Below are 6106 nucleotides of genomic sequence, written 5' to 3' on the forward strand. Positions count from 1 at the left end.
TGTAAGTGGGGGGGGGGGGGGGCGGCCCAGTTGGACAGGTCTAATCCAAACAAATATGGGTTATTCGTACCCCTTTTGAGGGAATCCTGTCCTAGTTGTGTGTGGTACTTTGTCTCACAGAATTAACCTCTCAACGCCAGATGCTTCCCTCAGAATCACTGTGGGTTTATCCCCAGAGAAATTACCACATTTCCCCCCATTCCATTCCTCACATTTTTCTTTGCCCATTGCTTTGGCAGGTGTGATTTCTACATCAAATCCCCACACACTCAACCCAGGGTGGTAGCTCCAGGTAGGAAATCTGGAGGTGAGGGAAAGGAAGTGATTTGAGGGGAGTTCAAAGAGTCTGTTCTCTGTCTCTCTGGCTACTCCTCCTGGAAACATTCATGTGTTATGTAAAGCACATGTATTATTATTACCAGTGTTATTGTTTGAGCAAAATCTTTTATTATAAGACATCTTCGGAAAGGACAATTGCTCCATCAAGGAAAGAGAGCCAGAGCTGCCCCAGCAGGAGGGGCAGGAATGTGCACTGGATGACCTGCCCATTCTCCTCCATGTTGGGGAGGCCATATTGCCATGGATGAGAGGTGAGGTGGAAACGCCTTTGGAGCAAGAGAGGTGAACAGCTGATGTCTCCAGCCTGTGCTCAAAATACTCCAGGAAACACACACACACACACAATGAATCAAAGTTACCTCTTTGCTTTCATATTCAGTTTTCAGGAAGCATTTCATATTTCTTTTGTCTTACTTTCTCTAAAGCAACTTCCTGGTGCCCAGATTTCCCCTGGATAAGTTTACCAAAATGGCTGCCAGAATATCGCACCCCTTGTGTGACGTACTGGCAGCCATTTTGGTAAGCTTTAAAGGAAGCCCACGATCTTATCATCGCCTTTCCTGTCCCTGCCTCAAGTAAGCCCAGCACAAAATCGGCACCCATTCAACGTGTGCGGAATGAAGGTCATACCACATGACTTGCTGCTGGCCCTGTCTGAAAATGTTAGCTACCAAAAAAAGTGTCTTTAAGCGATAATGTGGACGCTAGTTGTCTAGGTCCCACCAGTGTGAGAAGTATTATCTCACAGAGACAATAAAACCACAGTAACCCTGTGGTGGGCTCTTAGTAGAACACCTGGAATGTCTCTCACCATTTCTTGTCATTTTCGTGACATTCCTGGGGCCTCTGACACATAAATTTAGATATTCCGATAACCGCAGCTCTCCTCCTTTTTATAGGATTTCTTTTGTTCTCCAGCATGGCCCCTTTTGTTGACTTTTATTTGTCATTATTTTTAATGTTTATTGATTTTTGAGAGAGACACAGAGAAAGAGTGCAGTGGGGGAGGGGCAGAGAGAAAGGAAGACACAGAATCTGAAGCAGAATCTGAGCTGTCAGCACAGAACCCAACGGGGGTGGGGGTGGGGGTGGGGCTCGAACTCATGAGCTGCAAGATCATGACCGGAGCGAAGTTGGATGCTTAACCGACTGAGCCACCCAGTCGCCCCCGTTTTGTTGACTTTGGCCAGCAGCTGATCTCCCGACAAATTTCTTGTCATTGCTCACAATTGCCTGGTTCCCTGATTCCCCTTACGTGGGTCTTTTTCAAGTGTCCATGACAGTAACCCAATTCAAACTTGTTGAAACAAACCTAGGAGTTTATTGATCTGTGTACCAGGAACATGTATTAACAGATAGTCTTCAGGTATAGCTGGATCCAGGAGTTCACAAATGCCATCAGGACTCTGTCTCTTTTTCTCTCTTTATACTCTCTCTGCAAGGACCGTCATGAATGGCCAGTGGCAGCACCGGACTTATCTGTTTTTGGCTTCTGAGTCTTAGAAAAAGGAAGATTTTTTTTCCTGATGGCTCCTACAGAAACGTTCTACTGAAGAGTCTAACAAGTCTGGCTTGTACCACATGCTCACCCTTTACTGATTATTTTGTTTGAGGCATCTACATTCCGACTGGGTCAAACAATTGCTGCTATTACAGAAAGTGGATTTAGCCCCACCTGACCCACACGGAATGGGTTCGCCTCCACGAAAAAAAGGGTCCTGTGAACAGAAGAGGGAGAGTAAGAGGGGGTCAGAGAGGGCAGACGTGTCTCCACCACCATGCTGCTCTGATGACAACCTTTGATGCGTCTGAAGTTAAATGAGGTAGTTTTTCCAGGTAACACAATGCAATGGAAGAAAACGTCCCTGCACAAGCGACGCTTTCTTTTACCAGCGGTGGATGTGAAAGAGGAACTTTTAGAGACATGGCTAGGCTAGCTGTCTCTCCGTAGCACGTCTCCCAAGCGCTCTGGCATAATTGAGTCCTTGGCCAGCAGAGCCAGAGGATTTGAGGTGTGAGCGCACCGTGCCGTGCTCAACAATCACATCCCGACTGCTGCCTGTATTCTGAGTTTTTACGCTTAGAGATTATTTCCCTCCTCGGAAATTCCTTCTCCCAGGGGAGGTACCCAGGGAGATCCCAGTGACGAAGGAATCCAGCCCTGGGTACTGGCTGTCAACGTCGGTATGCTGTGTCCATTCGTTGTCCCAACCGTGAAGTTCTGTGGGCTTCTCTAGCAAATAGACGGAGCCTTCACCCTCTGCTCAAATGTCTTCTGTTCAGAAAGCCTTTCCTGGCCTGACCTAAAACAGCACCCACCCCACTGGCTGTCTAAATTCTAATTGTGCTTTATTTTTTTCTCATAGCACTTACTTAAAAAAAATTTTTTTTTAACATTTTATTTTATTATTGGGAGACAGAGAGAGACACAGCGTGAGCAGGGGAGGGGCAGAGAGAGAGGGAGACGCAGAATCCGAAGCAGGCTCCAGGCTCCGAGCTGTCAGCACAGAGCCCACGCGGGGCTCGAACTCACAAACCGAGAGATCATGACCTGAGCTGAAGTCGGAGGCTCTACCGACGGAGCCACCCAGGCGCCCCAATAGCACCTATTTTTATCTGAAATTGTGTCACATCGGCTTGTCTGCTTATTAATTTTTCATGTCCTGCCCTAGAATATAAGGAGCAGGAAGGCAGAGAATTTTCCCGTCTCGTCCTCTGCCACATCCCTGTGCCTAGAAAAGTACTCGACGCATCGTAGCCATGCACTAACTGCGGGGTGTGTCAAGAAGTAGATGAATGAGCAAACAAAATTATAGCAGCTACAGATGTTAGGTCATAATTCTCGGACCCTTATTACACACAAACATAAACACAGGCTCGGGAAAAAAATGCAACTGGCAATTTTTAAATGCATGAATAAACATGTTTGTAATAGGCTCCAGACCATGTCCTGCATTTTGTATCATGTTGGTAGCTTTGCCTCTTCCCTTAATTTCCCTCTGCTTCACTTACTGGTTTTCAATTATTTCTTCAGAATGGTGACTAAGCCGACAGGGTTGTATGAGAAATGAAATAGCGTATTTTGATGCGATTTTGCTACGTAAAGCCGGGAAGAAAAAAAAAAAAATGGGTAAGTTCAACTGTATGGGACATGTATATTACATCTGTAGAATTTTATAAAGCATTGGCCTCTAAATAAAACCTAACAGAACAGAAAAGTGACTTTCTGTCTTTTCTTCGTACGTTCTCACCACGCTGCTGTCAGGATGTTAATTTTCTGTCCTTAGGAAGGTTTTATTTTTAGATTCAAACTCCTGCTACAACACAGTAAAAGGTCATGGCCTCAGCTTGCTGTTTCCCACCAACGAGGGGAAATTAAAATCAAGACGGTCGGTTTCGTGACTTCATCTCTCACCAAATTCCTCCTGCCCCTTTGTCTTCGGGGTGCACGGAGGCGGTGGGCAGGGCAGAGCCAGGCGGAACCAGTAGCCTGTTCTGGAGACTCTGTTACCCCCTCGAGTGCAGTGGGAATTCCTTTCTGCCCGAGTGAAATGTCTAGTCCATAAAACCGGTTAGTAAAACATACTGTAATTTGGGGGTTGGTAATACGGCCTTCATTTTGACAGAGCCCGGGCTGACCCCCAGCATTATGTCATGAACAGATGTGAATTAATCTGGAGGGGTGGGGTGATTAAAAACTCGTTCAGAAAAAAAGAAAACTGAGTCAGAGAAGGTCTCCCTTCTTCTGTAGGTTCTAGGGAGTAAGGTGTGTTTAACCGTGTTAAGTCCCAGTGGCCTTGGTCTCCCAGTGACCGTAACCTGAGAGTCACTTTCATCTCTCTTGATACGTAGATGCTCTGGTAACATGCACAGAGTAATGCTTTCTAAAATGTGTGTTACAGGGGCGCTGGGTGGCTCAGTCGGTTAAGCGGCCGACTTCAGCTCAGGTCATGATCTCGCGGTTCGTGAGTTCAAGCCCCACGTCGGGCTCTGTGCTGACCGCTCGGAGCCTGGAGCCTGTTTCGGATTCTGTGTCTCCCCCGTTCATGCTTTGTCTCTCTTCTGTCTCAAAAATAAATAAACGTTAAAAAAAATTAAAAAAAAATTAAATGTGTGTTACATGTGATTAAGATACCTGGGAACCTTTTACATTTAAATATGTAAGAATGCTAATAGCTTCATGATTTAGGACAAGTCAATTAAGAAACTCAGTGTTCTGGTTTTTCGTCTGCAGAATAGAAACAATTATACCTTAGGTATAGTTTTATTAGGCTAGAAACAATACGTTAGGTGTGGAGTTATTGTGAAAACCGAATGGCAATGACTGTATGAAAGTATTTTTCAAACTAGAAAGCACTATAAAAATATTACCAGTAGTTAGTATTAAGAGCTATGGAAAGGCTAAAATAATGGCCATGACAGTATTATAGAAAAATTTATTGCTAGCATGTTTTTAAAAGGTTATGCTCTACTTTGGATTTTTTATAGTTTTTCAAACTATATTCATAGCTGTGTTTCACTATAGGCCTAGATTAATTATTCAATTACTTCGGTACCAATTAATATTCAGTTGTAGGAATAAAGGTCGAAAGATAGAGGAATAATTGAAATACATTTTTCATGACTTAATTTTGGGTATAGACCAGATATTAACTGTGAATTTTTGCTAATCTTGAGATCAGATATTTTAAGCAGAGTTCTCATAAAATAAAAAGTTATTTGCCTACAAAATAAGCAAAGCGCATGCCAGGATAAATTATAAAGCCATTCAACTGATGCCGCTCTACTTGATTATTTTGTAAGTGAAGAGTATCCAAATAGAAATGGTCCCTGTTTAGGTACCATTTTGGAAAATGACGTCCATCATCCACTTTGGAAATCAAGACGGTGAGTAGATACAGCTTTTCACCATCCAGTTTGGGAGCCTGTTCCCCAAAGTGGTTTCTTGACATCAGAACATTAACAAACTGTAAGTCATTCCTCATAGAGTCGTTCAGCAAATATGTCAGGCACTGGTCTAAGTACCGAAGGTATAATGGAGAACAAATAAGAGATTGGCCCTGACCTCGTGGGACTTATATTCTAATAGGGGAGAGAATGTATAAACAACTACGTAAAATAAAAAAAAAAACTATAATGTTCTCCATCAAGTCACCCACAGGGGTGATGAAGTCAAAAGAGAAAAACATCTAAGGGCAATGGCAACTTCATGGCTCAACAGTGGCCCAAGGGACATATAGCTCTTTGGAGACACAGGTCAGTGACTCTCAGTATTGCTGTGATTCTTTTCAATTAATTCTTCTGTTGACATTGTAAGTTTTATGAGCTAAACAGACTGCAACTGGCATATAGAAATCATAGCAGTCGAGTCTGTGATTACCTACCAAGCCTTTGTCCCTGTGACTCGGATGGAATCCCCAGGGTCATGAATGTCCTCATTTGAGGCTAGGTGTTCCTTAGTCACCGCTCTTGTTCTGTGCCCTCTGTTGTCCCACTACTGTATCCAGAAATAATTAGAGTCCCACCCTAGTCACGCTGGCCGGTTTCAGCCAGGTTACTGCTTGCTGCCATTGCTGCTGCTGCTAATGACAATAGATGATGCTATTATGGTACTTCCGGTGTCCCAGGTAGTATTCTTAAGCACATTAGATAAATAACACATATCAGAGCTTGCATATTATGAAGGTCACTCTCAGTCTCCAAGTATAAAATAGCTCAAAGATTAGCCTTTATAATGAAGTCTTAATCAGACCTTTTTTTTTTTTTT

The sequence above is a fragment of the Panthera onca genome, chromosome C1 (genome assembly GCF_046562875.1).
Source record: "Panthera onca isolate mPanOnc1 chromosome C1, mPanOnc1 haplotype 2, whole genome shotgun sequence".
Classification (NCBI taxonomy): domain Eukaryota; kingdom Metazoa; phylum Chordata; class Mammalia; order Carnivora; family Felidae; genus Panthera; species Panthera onca.